The 23013-nt window shown below is 43.6% G+C and overlaps 1 pseudogene; it reads left to right on the forward strand.

Moving 5' to 3' along the window:
• The first annotated feature begins 819 nt into the window (after positions 1-819).
• Positions 820-20725, forward strand: LOC103639931 (transcriptional repressor ILP1-like; annotated as a pseudogene).
• The last annotated feature ends 2288 nt before the right edge of the window (positions 20726-23013 follow it).

The raw sequence follows: 23013 nt of genomic DNA on the forward strand, positions 1-23013 counted from the left end.
ACCATGAACCATGAAAGGCTTTTTGAAGTGTGCTGCCTAGCCAGGAGAGCATCTGATGGTATTAGAGGATAGCTGCCTTGTATTTCAGTTTACTTATTGTAGGCATAGGTAGGGCTGGAAGAAAACGAAATCGAGACATGCGAGTGAGTTTAAATCTTTACTACATATTAAGGCTGTAAGGGGTAGGCTGCCTCCCCTGGTTCTGCCTTCGGTGAATCTAAGTCGTTCTTTGCCTTCGGTGAATCTAAGCCATTCTTTCACGCACGATCCAACCGCACTCCGCCCCTGACCCCAACCCGCTCGTTCCCCTCCCCTCCTCTCTTTCTCCCTCGCGCTTGACTCCCCCGCCGCCTCTTCCCGTCCCCACCCCCACCCTGACGCCGACCGCACTCCACTCCCCGTCCACCATCCCAGCACGATGGCTGGGAGGACCGCGCCCACCTCCCTCCCCTCCTTCTCCCTCATGCCCGACGACGAGTCCCTGCTCGGCTGCTCCCCTCCCCTCTCGATTCTTCCGGCCGCATGGCGGTGGCGGTTGTTGACCCACGTGGCACGGCGGCGGTGTGGTGCGTGTGCAGGGGCTCGGCCAGCGGCGGCGAACGCGACGACCCCGACCCCCACCACCGGGTGCGCGGCGTCCAGCGTGAGCGTGACGGTGTCACAGTCCAACACGGGCGACAGGGCCGGGTACGACCCGGTGTTCAAGGTGATGGTGCGGAACGCTTGCCGCTGCGCCGTCCGCGCTGTGCGCCTCCGCTTCGAGGGCTTCGCCAGCTCGGTGCCCGTGGACCCGCGCTGATCTACTCAGCTCCGTCCGAGATGATAGCCCAGGGTTCGTTTCTTTCTTCCTACGAACTCTTCCACACCCGTGCGCCCTCATGGAGCCCTGGCAGAGCCCGCTCGTGATGCCCATCCCGCCGAGGACGAGGACGACGCCGAGGCGGGCCCGTTCGCGCAGCGCCGCCTTCCCCCGACAGCCTCGGTGCGCCCCGCCCGCACGGCGTCCCCGGCCGCAGGAGCGCTCCACCGCCTCACGCCCGCCAGGGAGCGGATCAAGAGCTCGCCGGCACCTACCGGCGCTGCTGTGTCGGCGCCTAAGCCTTCCAACTTCCAATCCCATGCTGGGGAGTACACACCAGAGCGCCTCCGGGAGCTCCAGAAGAATGCGCGCCCGCTCCCTGGGAGCCTCTTGCGTGCCCAACCACGGACTCCTGCGACTGAGCCCCGGTCGCAGAAGTTGTCTGGTACCCCTGCAAGTTCCACTCCAGCTACCACCACCGCAGCTGCAACAGAAATGGTGCTTGTTCTTAAAGGTCTGGTGAAACCTATGTCTGAGGCCAGCATTGGGCTAAGGATACCGAAGCACGACAAGGAGGAAGATAAATCTGAAGAAGAGGGGAAAGGAGATGAAGAGGATGAAGGACCAGTGATACCTGACTGTGCAACTATTGAAGCCATCAGGGCGAAGCGATAGCAGCCAAGGCATGCGGCGCCAGATTATATCTCTCTTGATGTTGGTGGTGTGCTGAGCAGCCAGAATGCTGCTGGTGAGTCGAGTGATGAGGATGACAATGAGATAACGGATCAGATTGCAATGTACACTGACAAGCCAAGTGATGGACCGAGGAGCACAAAAGGTGTATTCAGTGGGATAAGTAACAGGGGTCCTGCCACCAGTTTGGGGGCTTTCAGTGATGGCAGCAGGAAGGTTGTGGATGATAGAGATGATGATGATGACGAAGAAGAAGAGAGGAAATGGGAGGAAGAGCAGTTCAGGAAGGGGATTGGTAGGAGGATGGACGATGCTTCTACTCAGAGGTCAGCAAATGGGGTACCAGCTGCTATGCAGGTCCAGCCACAACCATTTGGATACCCAGTGAGTTCCCATTACCAGCCCTCCCTTAGCGGTGTTGTGCCAACGGCATCAGTTTTTGCATCTGGAACTGCAGAGTTCTTGTCCATCGCTCAGCAAGCGGATGTTGCAAATAAAGCCTTGCAAGACAACATCCAAAAACTTAGGGAGACTCACAAGACAATAGTCAGTGCTTTAGTTAAGACCGACACACATCTTAATGAAGCTCTTTCAGAGATATCAAGCCTCGAGAGTGGTTTGCATGATTCTGAAAAGAGGTTTGTTTATATGCAGGAGCTACGTGATTATATTTCTGTGATGTGTGACTTCTTGAATGACAAGGCATTTTTAATGGAGTTAGAGGAAAACATACAACAATTGCATGAAAAACGAGCTTTGGCTATTTCTGAGAGGCGTGCGGCTGACCTAGCTGATGAATCAGGTGTAATCGAAGCTGCTGTAAGTGCTGCAGTATCTATCCTTAGCAAAGGATCAAGCTCAACTTGCCTATCTGCTGCATCAAATGCTGCCCAAGCAGCAGCTGCTGCTGCTAGGGGAAGTTCCAACCTCCAACCTGAGTTGGATGAGTTTGGCAGAGATATCAACATGCAGAAGCGTATGGATCTTAAGCGCAGGGAAGAGGGCAGAAGACAAAGGAAAACTCAGTCAGAGACCAAGAGATTGGCATCTGCAGCGAAGAATAAGGACATCAAGAAGATCGAAGGAGAGCTAAGCACTGATGAAAGCGACAGTGAGAGCACTGCTTATGTTTCTAGCCGGGATGAGTTTCTTAAGGCTGCTGACCATGTGTTCATTGATGCTAAAGAGGAATACTCGAGCCTTAGGATTGTCAAGAACAAGTTTGAAGGTTGGAAAGCTCAGTACCCTTCTGCATACCGAGATGCCCATGTAGCTCTGAGTGCACCATCTGTGTTCAGCCCTTATGTGAGACTAGAGCTCTTGAAGTGGGATCCCCTCCACGAAACGACCGATTTCTTTGACATGGATTGGCACAAGGTTCTCTTTGACTATGGCGTGCAAGATGACGAGAGCCCCTCAGGTTCGAATGATATTAGTTATTTAAGTTTTGTTAGTATGTACTATAGTCTCATCCTTGTTAGGTGCCTTTTGTGTCTGCATCTGGGTTTTTTATTGCGACACTGAACAATAAACCAAATGCATTCATTTGTTTCTTCTCTAATGTGTCTGCAATTCTGCATCTATGGTTTTAGTCACTTCCATAGACTGTAGTGAATGTTCTAGATCGCCTAAAGCCCTAGATGATTTTTAACTCCAAATGAATGTTTGTCGTTTTGTCTAAGCACTTGTCCCAGTTCGCTAAAGCCCCAGATGACTTTTAAATCTAGATGATTTGTTGTTATTTTGTCTCATCTCTAGATCTACAGTCTATTATGCAAAAAAGATGAATCTACGTACAAGCTAGAAGAGGTAATAAAACAGCAACACCCTCTGTTCATCTCACATACCAACCAAAAGAATTTTGGTAAGCCCAACTAACGTGAAAAAATGGCTTCACAACTTCATCGTGAACATGCATTTTTCTTGACAAGAATTTATGTTTTGCCAAATGCTACCAGCTCGGATGGTATTCTTGTTTACTCCTAACACACTTTATTCTTCATGATTTTTTGGTGCTATATTATATATGAAATCAGAACTTTTTAAATTCAAAGCAGTTTGTGTGGTTGTTAGTCTTGCCTGTAAGTTGTAACTCCTGTGAACACAGAAATACTCAAGAATTTGTGATGTTTTCACTGCCCCTTTTGATAATCAAGTCATGGATTAGTTTAGCACATCACTTATTTTTTCTGCTTTGTTTGAAATTGTTTGGGTTCTTCCTCCCCAACTTTTCAGAATTACCTATTTCTATTGTATGTTTGATAATTTGCACTTCCACTCCATCCACAATTTTGGTTAATTCAGTTAATATGAGTTTATAACTGGGAATGTCATTCAGTAGTATAATTTACAAAATGAAGAACTATTTATCAAGATGAGCGGTAACATGTGTAATTGAAGGTCAAATGCTCTGCAACACAAATGCCTGGGGAGCTGCTGGTTGGTTCCAGGGCACAATAAATGTAGTTAGAAAATTTATCTAGGTACTTGAGGTAACAATCATGTGTAGTGGCAAGTTTTCTAGAAAATTTATTTAGTGCAGGTTTTCATAATTTCTTACCTTTATATCTACATTTTAGATTTCCTCCCTTTTGACACTATTTATTATTGTTGTTGTCTTTCCCAATGAAAAGGAAATAATGTTGCGGCCATGGGCCTGTGTTGTTCCACCTCTCATTTCTCTGGAACAAGTGAGAAAGATTATAGAGGAATGCATGAAGAATGCAAAGAAAAAATGTTATAGGTTTGTGTTGTTCCACCTCTCGTTTACCTGAAACAAGTGAGAAGGATTATAGAGGATTGGATGAAGAATGTAAAGCAAAAATGCTACAGGCCTGTGTTGTTCCACCTCTTGTTTTCCCTGTTCTTCTTTTTCCAGTCTTTAAGGTTTACCTAATGTCCTCTACATAGAACTAGAGACGGTTGTTTTCCCTTTTTTTGCTACCGACTTAGAAGAGATCCAGATGCTCTGTTATTCACAGAGGTAACTGCATGCCTGAGTAACTAATATTGGCTTTTATTTATCATTTTGTACCACACTTCGTTAGCTATTTCTGGTTTCATTTTAGCCGGTGATATGGGGTAATAAGATGATCAGAACCCTCCCTCTGTTTTCCATTATAATACTTTCATATAATGCATAGTACTACTTGTTTTCTTTGACCTTCATTTGATTACTATCCATTGTGTTATACAGCTACTTCTAAATTGTATGCAAAATTACAAGTTATGACCGTTCATTCGAAGATAATCAGTACTTTTCAATTTTGATGTATCCAGCACAAGCCTACTTGACGACGACGGGCGGCGGGCCATGGATATGTACGAGAAGCTAGAAAAAGTTGGGTGTATGTCTAATGTTAATTTTAGTTTGAACCTTACAAATTGTTGGAACCTAGAGGACTGTATTTTGTGTCATATTTAAGTCGTTTTCATGTCGCCGTGTCAGCACATTCTCATTCATTACATTTATTTTAAGAGTCATTGTAGGTTCATTCTATAGTCGCTTGTTTAATGTTGCTTTAGTTGCTTCATTCTTTGGAAATTGCAGATATGTTTTTTAGAGCGCAAATTTATTTCCTATCTGAGCATACAAAAGACAAATAGTTGCACAAATATTTTGAAGTTCACATATTTCTACTTGCACTTTAGATGCAGTCTGTGTTTTCATCAAATTTCTTTACTCTGCACGATATGGTTGGTATTTAGTATCCTCTAAAGATCGGATTTTGGCCCAAACAGTTTGCAGCGATTGAAGCTAGAGACTACATATTTTCTTCCGTACCATGCAAGTAGTGCTATCTCTTCCTTAACTTCACCACTTAATGTCTGTCTAAATGTAGTCATTCCATATCCCTCATTTGAAACTTTTCATCTGTGAAGACCGTCAATAAATGAATTCTTATATTCACCAATGAAGAAGTTCCTTTTGGTACTATTACAGGAGCAGTGAAAACTAAAAACTGATATGATTAGGACAACATATCAACGTGCAAAGGCAGTTCTTCTATTTAAAACTGCATGCTGCCATCACATCTCAAAATGTTTCTTGTCCTTTGTTTACCCTAACAATACTCTCTTCTCCAGGATGCACAAGATCTTGGCCTGTCTATTGAACTTCTTCCACTGAGCCACCCCGATGAGCAGTTCGACATGTCCCCATTTTATGCGGTAAGTCTCCATAATTATTTTTTATCTTCTCTATGTTCTCTGCTAAATTGGTCCAATTGCACATGATTTGATTGGTCTGGATGGGGATGAGATAATCGAGTATTTTGCCAAGAAGAAAAACCAAACTACCATGTACTGATGCAGTCTCAGTGTCAACACTCAAGTACAGTTCACTAATATATATGATAAAAATATGAAGAACTCATGTACAACTTCATCCATCCAGCTTAGTTGTGAGGCCCAATAGAATCACCTTTCTGTATGTGGTCTTCTCGGTCCTTAAGGTATGTCCTTGACCAGTGGACTTTTGTCTTGTATGTATTTTCAAATCTTGCTATAGTCAATTGTTTTAGTACTTTCGGTGCACTTTCTATTTGTGAAACATCTAAAACAGGCTGGTAACCTGTATTTTGTGTGGATTTCAAACAATCCATTCATGTATCTAAAGTTGTCTATTGAAGTAGTTTAACCCATCTGTTGTAGCATAATATGTGGATTTCAGGCAATAGTAGTCTCCCGGCTCCGTCTTTGAAGAAATAAACCTGCATGACCACACACTTCTGGCAGTAGTGCAACACATGCCAGATCTGCAGTTGCCAACTTGACTCAGAGGTGGCAGGCAATCCTGCTCGACCTTGCCCTAAGAACCCTTGAGTAGAAGGTGGGGGAGCAGACAATGAAAAGGCATGGTGCGGGGTGGCAGTGAGGGTTGGTGCACGATAGAGATGGGTGTCGCAGGCAATAGAGAAGGGCAAGTAGAGAGGGCTCAGTCAATGCATGAATGCAGAGTGAATAAATGGGAGTAGGTATTCTGTTTCGTGAGTTCATTCCAAATATGGTGAATCAATACATGGGTGGAGATTGAGCAGCCAATTTAGTGCTCTTTTTGGTTGCTTGATGTGCCTGTAGTTTGTGTGGATTTGAAACAATTCCTTCACTGACTGTTGAACTGATGCAAAAATATGAGAGCCCTATTGCTCTTTGATTTTGTGGATCTTCCATGGTAAATAATTTTGCAAAGGTTAAACTAAATTTATAGCTTGCAAACTTAAGTACAACTCTGATTTATGCAAGTATGTGTGTCTGTGTTGTTCCTGTTGTCTGGTGTTTAATGCAACTGAAATGAATTGGCAACTATGTTCTGTCCAAAAAAAGGAGTACACATATGTAGAAATCCTCAAGTTGACATTTTGATTTACAAAAGCTACAGTTCTGTATGATATGTGGACTTTAGTCAGAGAATATTGTGTTGTTTCAATTGGAATTATCTGAAATTTGACGTGATAATTGCTGCAATGAGGAACCTATTTGAGAGATAAGAGTCATGTAAGGATTGATATTATTTGAATTTGGGTCTAATTGGGTTGTAAAGTGCATCCTTCATCAGTAATTATATTGTGAATTATGCAAATGAGAAGAAATTGTAGTTCAAGATGACATAAATTGTTCTTTTCTTCTCTGTTTTTACAACACAGTCAAGCACACTGTCAAAAGTACATGGAAACAGAACAACTTGGAACAGAGATATTACTATTCTAAGACACACGGAAGCAGATAACATGTTATATACTAAATTCTCGAATGGTTTATCCCAATTGTCAGCTTGGCAATCCTTCTCACTAAAATTGTGAATACGAGAAAAAAGAGATGTCTGGAGCCTGAACATAAATAGCTAGTTTGTTTCACTTTTGCAATGCTTCTGACTAAGCTCCCCTGATGATACATGGCATATGCATTTGTCTGTTGCATCAGCATCATACATATTACTCCTTGCCAAAATCTACACTGTAATGTACACTCGATTCCATTTTTTAGCATTTAGCTTCCTCGGCCTGAAATAGAAGTTGCAGAGATTTTGAGTGTCAATGTTTAACTACCACCTTCATGAATTGTTGATTGGATTGGTGAACTGAGTGCAAATGGTGTCAATTCATCGATGTGTGCCGTCGCAACGCACGGGCACTATACTAGTAGAAGAGATATGCTTTAAAGAACTGTCCAATTGTTGCTTCAGTTGCTGAAGATCTTTTATGGTCAGTGATGCCAAATATTCTCCTAATAGTAGACTTCCATTGAGAGTAGACATATATAATAAGTGATAAGTAAACATTATCATAACCACAATAAGAGTCCTCTTGAGCAACCCTGTGGTACCTTTAACTCCTCCGGAGTGCATCAAGTTTGGATTTTAACCAACAAACATATTCATCCCCCCAATCTGCCTGGTATAAAATGGACCACATATCAGTGCTCATTTTGATGCAACAATAATAGTTCTTTGATAATTATAGTAGATATTCCGTAACTATACATGGTCATGGTCTTCAATAGTTGGATAAAGTACTACTCTTTCTTCAAATGAGTAACGCTGGTAACGCTATGCCTTCCATGCTGCAAAAGAAGTATCATATAGCGATGTCATCTTCCTGCAAAAAAAATTGTGGTGTTAACCCTTAACTAAGGCAAACAGTCAGGTGTAATTTTCTTTTTTCTTGTACTTTTTATATTACTAAGAGAAGAGTCAAGACATTAAGATTTAATTTCTCCCTATTTAAGAAATGCAAGATATATAGAAGTGTATTTTCCTGATTGCAGAGTTGCAGAAAACATTGGACAGTTAACCTTGAATCACATGCATAGCTAGATGCAAGAATGGTTGTAAAACAACATGTGTCATCACATGTACAAATAAGTGGGTTGTTAAAGAATGAACGGATGGTGATTCATATATATCCATACATGAACTCAGAACGGTGTTTTAGATTAATAAAACAAGTCAAGACTACATCTCAGTTATATTTTGTATTGTAGCTGACAGTTCCTTTTCACATTACTTGTAAATCAAATAATCTAGCTAAACATCCCAGTTATATTATGTAGCATTTTTGTCTTGCGTCGGCAGAAGTAGCAAGCCATGAAAGTTCATTGCCTACATTATTTTTATGACTAGTCCATACACTACCATCTGGCTCTTTGCGGAGGGCTCGGCACTTTGTCGAGTGCTTTTTGTCGGAGACTCGGCAAAGAATTCTTTACCGAGTGTCGCGCTCGACAAAGTTACACTCTCGGTAACGACCACCTTTATCGAGAGTAGCACACTCGGCAAAGACTTCTTTGTCGAGTGTCAAACACTCGGTGAACGATGACGCTCGGCAAAGGACCGTCAGCAGCCGTCTATATCTAACAGTCGTTATCTTTGCCGAGCGCCAGACGTTGATACTCGACAAAGAAGGTACTTTGACGAGTGTCGGTGCTCGCGACACTCGGTAAAGCATACTTTGTCGAGTGCCTTACTTGGACACTCGGCTAAGTATATTTTCATTTTTTTTCTTTTTCCAACTAAACTTTTTGTAGTTTGTTCCTACACTATGTAGAATTACATGTTCTATTTTTGGTATAATTATAAAAGTGTTTGCTATAACTATTAGATTTTGTTTGTTTAATTGAATTTGGTCGGATAATTCAAATTTGAACTGCAAGTCACTCGAAAAATGGAAAACCGTGAATGCAAAAATGATATTCATGTTATTTAGCACAAGTTACGGCCGATTTCAGGAGCAGATCGAAATTTTCGAGCACCATGCTCATGAAACATGACTGTGAACTTGTCATCCAGTTGTTTAAAAATTGTATAAAACACAAACAAAGTCATAAAATTATGAAACTTGTTCATATGTCATGACATCATATGTAGAGCCTATGATAAAAGTTGAGAATGTTTTGAGTAAGTTATCATGCACTATGTGTATAAACCTAGCCGAGCTACACATGAAATCTAGAACTTCAATGTAGGCCGGCTAGGTTTCAACACATAGTGCATGACAACTTTCTCGAAACACTCTCAAATTTTTATCAGAGTCTCTACATATGATATCATGACATCTTGGCAAGTTTCATGATTTTTGGAATTTGTTAGTGTTTTATACAAATTTAAAACCACTAAATCACTAGTTTGCGGTCTTGTTTCGTGAGCATGGTGCTCGAAAATTCCGGTCTTTTCCTGAAATAGGACGTAACTTGTGATAAATAACATGAATATCATTTTTGCATTCGCCGCTTTCCATTTTTCGAGTGACTTGCAGTTCAAATCTGAATTAACCGAAGAAATTCAATTAATCGAACAAAATCTAATAGGTATGGCAAACACTTTGATAATTATGCCAAATTTGAACATGTAGGCATATATACTGTAGAAAGATAGTGGAAAAGTTTGGAAGAAAAAAAATAAAAATCTACTTTGTCGAGTGTGTGATAGTGACACTCGGTAAAGATAGTCTATGTCGAGTGCCTGACAGAGGACACTCGACAAAGTTAGTTTTTAAATAAAAAATAACTTTGTCGAGTGCCCCAGATCTGGCACTCGGCAAAGCATATTTTTTAATTAAAAAAATCTTTGCTGAGTCCCAGATCATGAACACTCGGTAAAGAAGATAAACTTACCATCACCGTGCGCCATGGGCCCATTCATTTAACAAAACACGCCACGCCACGCTGCCTACACCACCGCCCATGCAACCGCCACACGTCGTCGCCCACACACACCCACACCCCCACGCCACTGTCGGCCATGCCCGCCCCCGACACCGGCCATCAGCGCCGCCCGGCCCACGCCCGCGGTCTTCCCCGGGCGCCAGAGCCACGCCAGGCGGCCACCATCCGCGCCCATCCCCGACACCGCCAACTTCGCCCCCGACGATCTGCACGGTAAACATCACTCCATTCTTCTATGAATCACACACCACTACAATCTTGTGTAGATCACCGATAATATTCAATAGATGTTTATACACATGTATACCTTATTAATTATATTCAATATAGAGTAAGCAAAATAAAATGTATACAAGCTAATGTGTGAATGGATAGAGTACATGATTAGTGTTTCAGATGTTAGGTTAGAGTCTCGTTGGGTTGTATCATACTCATTAATTATGTGTGAATGAAAATATATTTGTGATCGATGGCCATCGTGATGTTACTTTTATTTGCAGGTTTTGGAAACCTCCCTGTGTAGGGGAGGTGCTGCTGAAATTTTTTAGTGATAGGATTGTTTATTTTTTGCAGAGGTCTTCCTAGCCGTTGCGGGTCTACCTGCACCACTTCGCGTCGCCACTGCACCGACCCACCACAACCCCGGTATCCTGACTCCACCGCCACCCTAGGTACAACCTCTATTTCCACATCATGGTCGTAGATCACGTAAACGAGTTAGGCGTCTCCCATTCGAAAGAGATATGATGTAGATATGCAGATCTTTGCATAACCACAAATGTATCTGTTTCGGATTGTCCACGTTTTTGGGACAGTCCGCAGTTGCGTAGATGGTGTTAGTTTCCATGCTCTACTCCGGTTCGAGACAGAGTTTCAACGTCACCTCCCTGTTGTTCTCCAGACAGTACACTCTCCCTACCAGGACGTGTATCTGGAGAACAGCGGGGAGGTGCTGCCAAAACTCTGTCTCGGATCAGAGTAGAGCATGCAAACTAACAACATCTACGCAACCGCGGGTGAGATTAGGACCTATTCTCACCTATTAGAAGGTAGGAATGTAGTATACATGCATTACATGTTTATATTAAACTATACTCGGTTATATATGTTAGAGTATGGAGGCCAGTGAGTGGATCTACACGGGCCGTGTAGGAAGGAATGATGTCACCTCTAAATGGATTAGAAAGACCGATGCTTTCATGTAATGGGTATTTGGCAAAGCTGCTGAAGGAGCGAGTCTAGTCCCATGCCCATGCAGCAAATGTGCCAACTGGAAAAGAAAATCAAAGAAGACCATGGTAGAACATATTTGGAAGAATGGATTTACGCCGGACAATACTCGATGGATCTTCCATGGTGAAGCGCATCGTACGAGAGAGGAGGTGGTGAGACAATGTTTTACGCCTCAAGGATTATGATACTGATGCCTGAGTAGCGGATATGTTGAACGACTATCATGAGGCATAGTTCGCCAGAGGATGTACAGAGGACGAGCCAGAGCCGACCGTAAAGGCGTTCTACGACATGTTTGACGCGGCATAGAAGCCCCTTCACGGCCAGACAAAGGTTTCTCAACTGGATGCCATTGGGCGTGTAATGGTGTTCAAGTCACAGTATAGCATGAGTCGAGACACATTCGATGGCTTGTTGACAGTTATTGGCAGCCTGCTTCTAGAGGATCACGTTCTGCCAAAAAGCATGTACGAGGCACAGAAACTCCTCCGTGCACTCAAGATGACGTATGAGCAGATACATGCTTGTCCGAAGGGCTATGTGATATTTAGGAAAGAATACTCGGAGGCAAAGTATTGTTTGAAGTGTAAATCATCTAGGTTCATGGAGGTAGACTCTAGTGATGGACAAAAGAGGCAGCTCGACATCCTCGTGAGAATCCTACGCCACCTTCCGTTCATAAAGAGGATCTAGCGTCTATACATGACTGAGGAATATATCCACGAAACAGATGACATGGCACAAAAATGGCAAACAATACAATCATGACAAGTTGGTGCACACATCCGATGGTGAAGCATGGAAACACTTTGATGCCATTCACTGTGAGAAAGCCAAAGAGGCTCGTAATGTACATGTTGCACTGGCCATAGATGGGTTCAATCTCTATGAAATGAGCGCTACCCTGTACACATATTGGCATGTGTTTGTTATCCCCATCAATCTCCCCTCGGTGTATGCTTTCAAAGACAAAACATATTCGTGTCGTTGATAATTCTCGGACACCCGGGGAATAAAATGGGCGTGTACATGGAGCCTTTGATTGATAAATAGGTCCGTGCTTGGGAGGAAGGGGTATGGACATATGACCGAGCTACGAAGACAAACTTCAAAATGCATGTTTGGTACCAATACTCCATGCATGACTTACCGGTGTATGGCTATTCTGCGCCTGGTGTGTTCATGATAAGTTCCCATGCCTAGTTTGCAAAGAAGCTCTTAGGTTCATTTGGTTGAAGAAGGGTGGCAAATATTCGTCATTCAATAAACATCGTCAATTTCTCCCTCTTGACCATCCATTTCGTCTAGACATCAAGAACTTTATGAAAGGTGTCATAGTGATAGACTGCCCACCTGCAATGATGACTGATGCCAAAATTTGTCAATAGATAGATGGACTCGTGTTCAATCCAGAAGGTGGTTTTGTGGGATATGGTGAGTAGCATATGTGGACACATAAGTCGGGCTTGACTCGGCTCCCCTATTATGACGACATGCTCCTTCCACACAACATTGACATGATGCACACTGAAAAAATGTCGTCGAGGCACTTTGGGCAACAATTATGCACATTCCTGATAAGTTAAAGGATAATGTAAATGCAAGAGTGGATCTAGTAGCCTTATGTGATAGACCAAACCAAGAGATGAAGCCGCCTAGTGGTGGAAAGACATGGAGAAGGCCTAATCCCAATTTTGTCCTAAGCATGGCCCAGAGGAAGGAAGTATTGCAATGGATCAAGATGTTGATGTTCCCTGATGGGTATGCAACAACCTGAGTAGGGGGGTGAACTTATCTACTCTACGAGTGTTAGGGATGAAGAGTCATGACTTCCACATATGGATTGAACGGATTTTTCCGGCGATGGTTCGAGGCTATGTCCCAGAGCATGTCTGGCTAGCTCTTACAGAGTTGAGCTATTTCTTCTGCCAACTTTGTGCAAAAGAGTTATCTCAATCCGTGATTGCTGACCTAGAAAGATTGACACCCGTGTTACTGTGCAAGCTTGAAAAGATATTTCCACCCTGATTCTTCAATCCAATGCAGCATTTGATTCTTCATCTTGCATATGAGGCACGAATGGGGTGCCCGTGTAGGGACGTTGGGGCTATCCAATCGAGAGATGTCTAAACACTATTCGAAAGAAATGTAGAAATAAATGCAAAATCGAGGCTTCCATTGCTGAGGCATACATTCTAGAGGAGGTGTCAAACTTCACAACAACTTACTATGGCGACAAACTGCCGAGCGTGCATAATCCACCCCCTCGTTACAATGATGGCAGCAATGAATCAAACTCAGCATTTTCGAGGACAACTCGAAAGCGCAAGTGGTTCGACCACCAAGACCCTTAGACATGAAGAGTGGTGTCATATCATGCTATATGTATTGACCAACCTTGAAGAGGTGACGCCATACATGGAACAATTTCTTCATGAATTCTGGCATCGATCAAGGCACCCAACTCCACAAGAATATGATACCCATCTTAGAAAGGGTGCGGGAAATGGATTGCTCGATTTCATTTCCGGGTTCAAACATAAGGTACATGCTTAGTTTGTCAAAGAGATCCATCTATGAACTCAATTTAGCGTCTTTGAACTTGCGAATATTTGCAGGGCCAAAGAGATCTGTCTATGAGTGCCGATCTGAGACAAGTAGCCAATGGCTTTGCTTATAGGGTCATGAAATATTCTGGGTATGACATCAATGGATACCATTTTCGCACAACAAGCTACGACCAAAGTCGGCCCAATCGAAAACAACGTGTTCTGGAGTCTTTACGCCCGTCCTTGACGAGGTCGAGTATTTTGGACGAATCGAAGAAATATATGAACTCAATTTTCATGGTTCTAAACCTCTTACTCCAGTGATATTCAAATGACATTAGTTTGACCCTGAAGTGACGAGACAGACACATTCTAATCTTGGGATAGTCAAAATTGGACAGGATTCAACCTTACCAGGAGACGATGTATATATCATGGTCCAACAGACCACACAAGTGTATTACCTCCCATATGTGTGCCAAACGAAAGAACATCTTAAGGGTTGGGATGTTTTGTATGAGGTATCACCGCACAGTAAATTAGTTGTTCCAAACGATGCAGATTATAACTTAGGCCCGGACACATATGACAGAGAGTTCTTCCAAGAAGATGGGCTAGAAGGGTGATTTGAAATAGACTTAACCGAAGCTATCGAAATGGAAGTAGATATGTTGATGAGGAGGATGATGAGGTGCAAAATGATAATGACTTAGAATTACTTGAAGGCAATGACATTAATGACGAACTTTTGCCTTTAGATAGTGTTGACTATGAAATGGTTGATAGTGATGATGAGACCTATGATCCGGCTAACCCTGACACATATGAAGATTATTTTTAATCGGTGTAATGCTATATTTTTTTATTTCGCACCTATTTCTAAATAAATATATTTTATATGTGCTTATTTGCTTACTCTTATATTAATTACAGGTTGTTGGACAAAGATGGTGGGCGACGGGATGAGGAAAAGGAGGGGGAGTGTAACACCCCACGTGTTACTTGGGGTTTTACTCTCAGTACCCCCACCTGTGACCTATTATCACATGTGTTTTGGACTGAGAAAAAGGCACCAAGATTCAGGAGCCAAGCCCTAAACAGATCCCATCACCCTAATAAAACATACATTAACCATGTCAAGCCTAAGAAAGAAGGTGAAGTGCCAAAACCCTCGAAATCCCCTCTCTAGAACATTAGAGCACCAAAGGGAAACTCAGTAAAAAGACTAAGTAAATCACATTGTCATGATTTGGGCCAATTATAAAAGTTTTAATATACTTAATAGCCTACAAAATATAGTCAGAAAGTTGGCTAAAAAAGATTTTGCAAAATCTCCAAACAAGCCACTCAAGTCGAGAGCCCCAAGAAAAATCAGGATTCCCTAACTCAAATTTCAGCCCCTCTTGCAAAGATCACCCGTGTTCATGAAAAATTTGGATTCAAACCATGGGCTCCCATTGACAAAGTTGTACTAAAATAACCTCTCTACAACATATCTGGAGATGGCATCAAAATTTGGAGTTTTGACACGACTAAACATGAGATTTGCCTCGGGTTTGGGTTGTGAGACAGATCCCACTTGAGTGCACCATATCTCTAGTTGCAGTCAGCAAAATCCTCTGACCACCACACAAAAACGACAGAGGGTAGTCAGGTGCTGAGATCTTACAAAATGATCATGCCCAAATTCGTGGAGATTTGGAGCCAATAGACGATTGAAAATGACCACAACGTGTCCCGCCACGTGCTCGACGACGTGCTAGAGAGGCCGAGCGCGCACTGGCCCTCTCCGCGCGCGGCCCGAGTGCCTGTCAGGCTAACCGCGTGACCTCGTCTGTGCTCGCGACTATAAATCCCTCCTCGAGTGTGCAACAACCCACTCTACACCCTGCCTCACTCCCCCGAGCAAGCCATCAACTCCGGCGAGCTCTACACCGCTCGCCAGAGCCGTCCGAGCACTAGCCACCGTGGCTAGCTCGCCCCAGCCATCCCTCACCCAAGCCAACTGCTCGGTCGACCTCCTTAGAGTCCCGTGAAGCTTCCCGAACCCTCCGACCGAGCGCTACCTCACCGGAGACGCCAAATTGCCCTCGCCGAAATCCTTCCACCCGCCGGAGCACGTGACCCGGGTAAGCCGCTACGCCATTGCCAAATTCCTTGTGCGCACAGCTTCTACATCATCTGGTGAACCTCCCCGAGCCATCCAATTGAACTAGATCGCCTTGTACAGGCCAAGCTCCTCGCCGCCCACGAGCTCATCAGCCCCTGCGCGTGACCAGGACGCCTCCGACCACCACCGACCGCCATCCGACCATCAACGGGTTCGCTAGGACCTCCCCAATCTCCAAAACCCCTTCGCCGGAGCTAGACCACCGCCGGTAAGCCCCGTCGTCGTTTTCTCTACCGCAGCTACTGTTCCGATGAGGTTAGGAGCGCGGTTGGATAGTTCACAAGCTTAGGGGTTTTCGCAAGGTCAGTGACTCGTACGAATAGTAGCTCAAGGACTCGTTTGTAAGGACGTAGGGAAAAGAAGCCAGGGACCCAAGCGCAAGAATGACTTTCTTTTCCATTTTGAAATTCTAATTCATTTTTAATACATAGCAGACTTAGAAAAAGCATAACTTGAATAATATTCATCCAAATTTGGTCAAACCAATTTTGCTAGACTGTGCATAATATAATCTACCAAGAAAAAATAGTAGACCTCAAAACTATTATATTAGTTTTTAAGGTTTTGATTTAAATAAGAAAACTACTTAAACCTTAAAAACAGGGAAAATGGTAGGAAAACTTTTAGACTGAGGTTGGGAAAATTTATGGAGATACTTGACCAGTAGTTACAATATTTAAAAATGTTAAGCACCCCAATACACAAGATTAAGCAAATTTTATCCCCTAAAACTTGTTTTTAGTCAAACTTGGAAAAAATAAAAAAGGGCACTAAAATTAGAAACCAGAGAGCAATATTATTTTTCCTAGCATACCTAAGTGATAAAATTTGGGGGGAAAATATATGGAACCCTAGCCCAGTACTATTCTGGAATATGTGATTTAATTTAGGTATTGAGTATTTAAGTATGATAATGATTAAAATTAATAGGACTTATGCAATAATGTTAAGAAAAAATTAGTAGACCCTTGACCACTATTGTACCACTACAAAAATAATAACCAACCTACAATATCAAAGTAAGTGGGTTAAACAAATAAAATTAGGATTCTGCCAATACCTCTAGAAAATAAAAAGAGGGACCAAAGTAGAAAACAATAAGCAACCTTATTTTTTCCTAAGCACTTGAGATATGTGCTATAAGGGAAAAATATAAAAATGAGGTAGTTACACAGTAGAATATACCCCACTCCCCTGCCCCATGAGAAAGTTTATAGACTTTAAGAAATCATACAAACCATCCCCTATAAGTAAAAATAACCAACTTCAGGAATGATTGCTCTTGTGCAAAAAAGAAATTAGAAAAATTGGGAAATTTGTTGTCTGACATTTTTCAAGTAGAGTGATAGTAGAAAGCACCCACTAAGCCCTCAAACTTTAGAAAATCACCAATAAATAACCATTAGGAATATTTGTTTACAATTTTGCATAGAAGCATAATATTACCCATAATCATCAGCAAAAATAAGCTATAGGGTAGAAGCCACTTCTACAGAAGGGTTGTAGTTTAAAGTACCCTCTCTACCCTAGACCTTGCCATTTTTGGACAAGAATAACCACTTCCACTTTACACCCCAAATACTGAGAAAAGCTTAAGTAAGTCAACAAGAAGCCACTGTAATTTTTATAGGATTTTTAGAAATTTCTAGAATAGAAGCACAGTTCAACCTACCCCATAAAGCCCTTAGAAATAAAAGGTGAGAGAAATCCTTGAATCTTAGTATGCACCATGGATAGGTACAACTATATATATATATGAATATGTTGCATTCATACTCATGCATTTGCATTCATTAGATTGCAATCTCGTGGACGGAGAGTACGTCTTGATCCAAGAGCAAGAGACACAACAGGAAGAAGCGCGGGAACCAGCTCCCAAGCTCGTCGCCGAAGAACCTCCCGCCGCACCCGCAATTGAAGGCAAACCTTGGTTTATGCATAACCGTTATATATGCTATTTTACTGCACTTAATGTGTGTAGGCTTGTATCGTGCACTTAAGTGTAGGAATTGCTTCTAACCCTAGTTGCATGAATTCAGGATTCCTTTGAGATGGATACTAGTATGCTAGGTCGAGTAGCTGCTATGCTAATTAAGGATCTCAGTAGAAGTCGAGTGATTTTTCTAGCACTCGCACGAGGTTAGGAATTGATTGTATTCATCTTGATAACGCGATCTATGATGGTCTATGGACTCGGATCTAGGGTGGATGCCTTGTCTATAAGACGGGAATGGACTTAAGGATTAATGTGCAGATACCTGAGTCAAGCGTTTGAACGTACTAGACACATGTCGGGAAATATGGTAACCGATAAGCCTAGTACCTTATTGAACATGCCCGCAGACTTTACTCCTCACTGGACTTGACACGGAGTCTCCCATACTAGCTATGGTGGGTACAAGTGTGGTCGTTGCACGCCGGCAGTCGGGGTCAATTGGAGCATTGTACGCCAAGGCCGTGAGCCCTGATCTGTTGCTAGGGAATTGATGGGGACAACTGATATGTGTGGGGATGGAGTGCCCCTACATGTCGTGTGTTTAGGTTTACCTTGCAAGGTTAAAACTCGATTCGAATTGTCTGCTTCTCGCAGCTAATGAGTTTGCTTGACCCCTTGTACTACATCGAGTAAGAAGTGAAATGAGGTTTCTTGAGATAATATGTTGATTGCACTAAATGATTGTTACCATATATGCTTAGAAAGGGCAAACCTAGTGTAAAATGGTTATGATAGAACTTGAAAAACTAAAACTAGTTTTAGACTCAGCTAGTGCTTTTAGCAAACCAAACCCCCTCAGCCAAACATCTTCATGGTCTAGAGGTAGAGGAGTAGAATCCTCACACCGGGTAAGTCTAGCTGAGTATTGGTATACTTAGCCTTGCTTGTGGCATCATTTTTATAGGTTCGCTGCAAGACATGGTTGATGGTGTCACTAGGCCAGCCACCCTGCCACCGGGTTGGACGGTCGAGTGGGATGCTGCCTCGGCAGAAGAGGACCAGGAGGAGTAGTGGGCTAGGCCTCACCCTATTCCTCATTATCGACGTTATCTATTATCTGCTGCAATATTAATAACATTGTTATCTTTTGTCAAACTTCGTTTTATGTAATAACTTAAGTACCTTAACTTGTGTTTTCATGATTATTGCATTCTCTCTAAGTCTCACCATCGTGTGAGCTAATGGTACTCGATCCTTGGTAAGTGGCTCTATCGGACTAGATCCGAAGAACTGACAGGTTATTCCGATTAAAGTGTGTTGTTGCCTTCAAGGCGTGACTCGGGCACTTAAGCTGGAATAATCTGGGTGGTTCTGCCACAGTTGGTATCAGAGCGAATACCATTACAGAGAAGTCAATAAGTCATGAGCACCAATGTTTCAAAAATAAAACTTCCTTAGAAACCAGTATTGGATCGTCAGGACTAGAACGCTAGACCTAGGACGAAAAGCTTTATGAGTAGTGGGCTAGATAGGTGGCTATATATGTAGGCCATATAGGCCAACACTATGATAGAAGGGATGCCCTAGGAGCACCCCTATGATTGATGAGAGGACGTTCATTCAAGCATGCATGCATTGTAGTAAATCAGCACTAAAAGGGGAAATTGACTAATTAAAAGTTGAAGGGAATATATTAACTCATGGCCCCTAAAAACATTAGTTAAGAATGGGTATTAGGAAGGTGAGTTAAAAAGGATTAATCCGAATTATCCATCCTCCTTTAACTTAAGCACCTTATCTCCTTACTGCTACCTTAGCACTTACACTTACCCCTCTTTCATAGATGGCTTCACCCACCCCCACCGATGGAGGAGACACCCGCTTCAGCTTTGACTACCTTTCCCGAGAGGGCTTTCCTTCTATCTTGTGGGAGGTACTCTGCGCCGCTGGGTACCCCACACTCCCTCTGTACATGGTGCAGATGTACGAGGAACATCGGGTGCCACGCTATAGGGTTTGGCTAACCCTGGAGTCTCACCCTCTACAGCCTGGGTGGCGTTCACTTGATTCTGAAACATTCGGATTCAGGGCGGACGACCTTCTGTAGATACCGCTCGCTAGAGATGATGATGCACCCACTTGGCCTCTTCCCCGCTGAGAAGAGGGATGACCCGATGTGGTGCAACAGTGTGAGCCACATCAAAGATGTGTGGGCCATGCATCCCGACCAGGTTGGGAGAATCACCGTCCAGTGCATGAGTGCACTGTACTGTCTGTAGGCCCTGCAAAGCGATGCCATGACGCACCTGACTGGGCTCACCCAAACTACAAAGACCACCCTCGACGATAGGGAGGACTTCGTGGTCGACCTATCTTCAATGTTGGTGGAGAAGGATCTACAGGTGGAACAGATGAGCAACCGCATCCAAGAGTTGGAGCAGCAGGTGGAAATCTGGGACAACACCTTTGAGGTCCTGGAAAATCAGCTCCATGATGTGCAAGAGGAGCTAGCTGAGGCCAACGCTCACATAGAAATGCATCACCAAGACATGAATGCAATGGAGGCTGGCAGTGAAGAGGAGGAGGATCCCGAGGAGATTGAACCAGCTTCCAGTCTAGACATGGCCTACTCCGGAGTGCCCCCTACACCTAGGGCCAGTGCTGCCTCTGCTACTCATGGTTAGATGGGTTAAAATTAAACATGTTAGGAGAATGGAAATACCACATAAGCTTAGCTTTTGGCACCAACTTTTGAACTAGGCTGTAGGATGGATCTCCTAGTATGTTGTAACCCGGAAAAACCTGTATGAGCAATGCAATGAATGAATGATTATCTTTGTTCGGTTCGGTATAATTTTGTGTCGTTATTCTCCTCATGATATGAAGTCACCACTTGACATCTTGGGTCGAAGTAACAATGACAGAATTTCTATTTTCAGATGGCAGCTAGACCTTGTCGCGGACAAAACGAGCAAGTTCCCCCACTACCTCCCCCGGCTCCAATGATGCAAGAATTAATGGCTCAACAAAATGAAATCATGTGGCAGCTGGTGCAACGCCAGCCCTACCCTCAGCAGTTTGGTGGATGGCAGCAGCAACGCCCACCAGCTACAGTTACCTATCAAGAGTTCCTGAGCACTCAACCGCCGCTGCTCACCAAGATAGAAGACCCACTGGTCGGCGGACGCTAATGTGTGGCTTAGGGTCATGGAATCTAAGTTTCCCCTTCTCATAGGAGCTTGCCCTAACATCGCAAAGACTGCTTCGCCATGTAGCAGCTCTGTGGACCTGCAAGGACATGGTGGGACCATTTCCTCGCCATGCTGCCCGCCGACCACATAGTGACGTGGGAGGAATTCAAGACTTCTTTCAGGGACATCACATTCCTGCAGGAATATTGGATCGCAACCTTAATGAGTTTCTGGCACTGACTCAGGGGACTCGCACGGTGCTGCAATACGCTCAAGCTTTCAACGACTTGTGCCAATATGCGGGTTACCATGCAGTCTCTAATGAGAAGAAGAGGGACCGCTTCCAGAGAGGGCTCAACACCAAACTCCATGAGTGCCTTAATACTGTTCGGGCCGACAGCTACAACGAACTGGTCAACCTGGCCATTTCACAAGAAGACTGCATCTTAGCCCACAAGGCAGAGAAAAAGAGGAAAGCGCCGATGGCAGGGTCCTTGGCCTCACCTCAGAGGTTCAGGATTGTCTCCAACAACCAAAGAAGGGGATCCCAACAACAGGCAGGAAGATGGGTGATCAGGCCGCCTCAGCAGCAGCAAGCACCCAATTGTTTCCCTGCCCTCGCTCCAAGAAATAATTAGCCCCTGCACAGCAACAGCAGCAGCAGTTTCGACAAGGAAACGAGAATAGAGGCTTCACGTGTGGTAACACCGACCACTACGCCAAGGATTGCCCATGGAACCAACCAAGATAGGTGCCAGCTGCTAACCAAGAGAAGGGAAAGAAGCAAAAGGTGCAAATCAAGCAAGTGAGGCTCAAATTCACTACTCTGGAGGAGCACCCGTCATGACCGGTACCTTTTCAGTTTTTAATCAACCAGCTTTAATTCTTTTTGATTCCAGTGCATCAAATAGCTTCATTAGTCAAAAATTCAGTGTCAAATGCCAAATGCCCTTCTACCATACCCAAGGGGCTGTTACAATAACAACACCGGGAGGCAAAATCGCAACCAATCAATTAAATCTAAATGGACCTATCCAATTGGGAAGCAAAACCTTCAAAACCACACTCCTAATTCTAGGGCTGGAGAACATAGATATCATCTTGGGGACCAATTGGATGACCCAACATCAGGTATTACTAGACGTAGCAGCACGAGCCCTGGAAGTCCATTCCCCAGTATGTGGAAAAATCACCTTATATTTACCCAACTAGGGGAACACCCGGTCATGTGCCTTTTCCATGATAGAGCTACCCTTGGAAAAGATTCCTGTAGTATGTGAGTATACAGACGTCTTCCCAGACGAGTTGCCAGGAATGCCCCTAGATCGGGATATTAAGTTCGCCATAGAACTACATCCGGGAACTGCACCTATCTCCAAGAGGCCCTACCGGATGCCACCAGCCGAGCTTGTAGAACTGAAGAAATAATTACAAGAATTGTTGGACAAGGGATTTATCCGCCCAAGTACTTCACCTTGGGGATGTCTAGCCTTGTTCGTGAAGAAGAAGGACGAGAGGTTAAGAATGTGCATAGATTACCGCCCACTTAACACGGTGACTATCAAAAACAAGTATCCTTTGCCTCGTATTGATGTTCTTTTTGACCAATTGGTTGGAGCTAAGGTGTTTTCCAAAATAGATCTTCGCTCCGACTATCACCAAATTAAGATACAGGCAAGTTGTCACACCCGGTTTTGGAAGGTAAACCGAATGCGAACCATGTACGTGCCAGGATCAGAACTCACGTACATAGCGATTACATAAATGACTCATCATAGCAC

Source organism: Zea mays, chromosome 9 (assembly GCF_902167145.1).
Source record: "Zea mays cultivar B73 chromosome 9, Zm-B73-REFERENCE-NAM-5.0, whole genome shotgun sequence".
Classification (NCBI taxonomy): Eukaryota; Viridiplantae; Streptophyta; class Magnoliopsida; order Poales; family Poaceae; genus Zea; species Zea mays.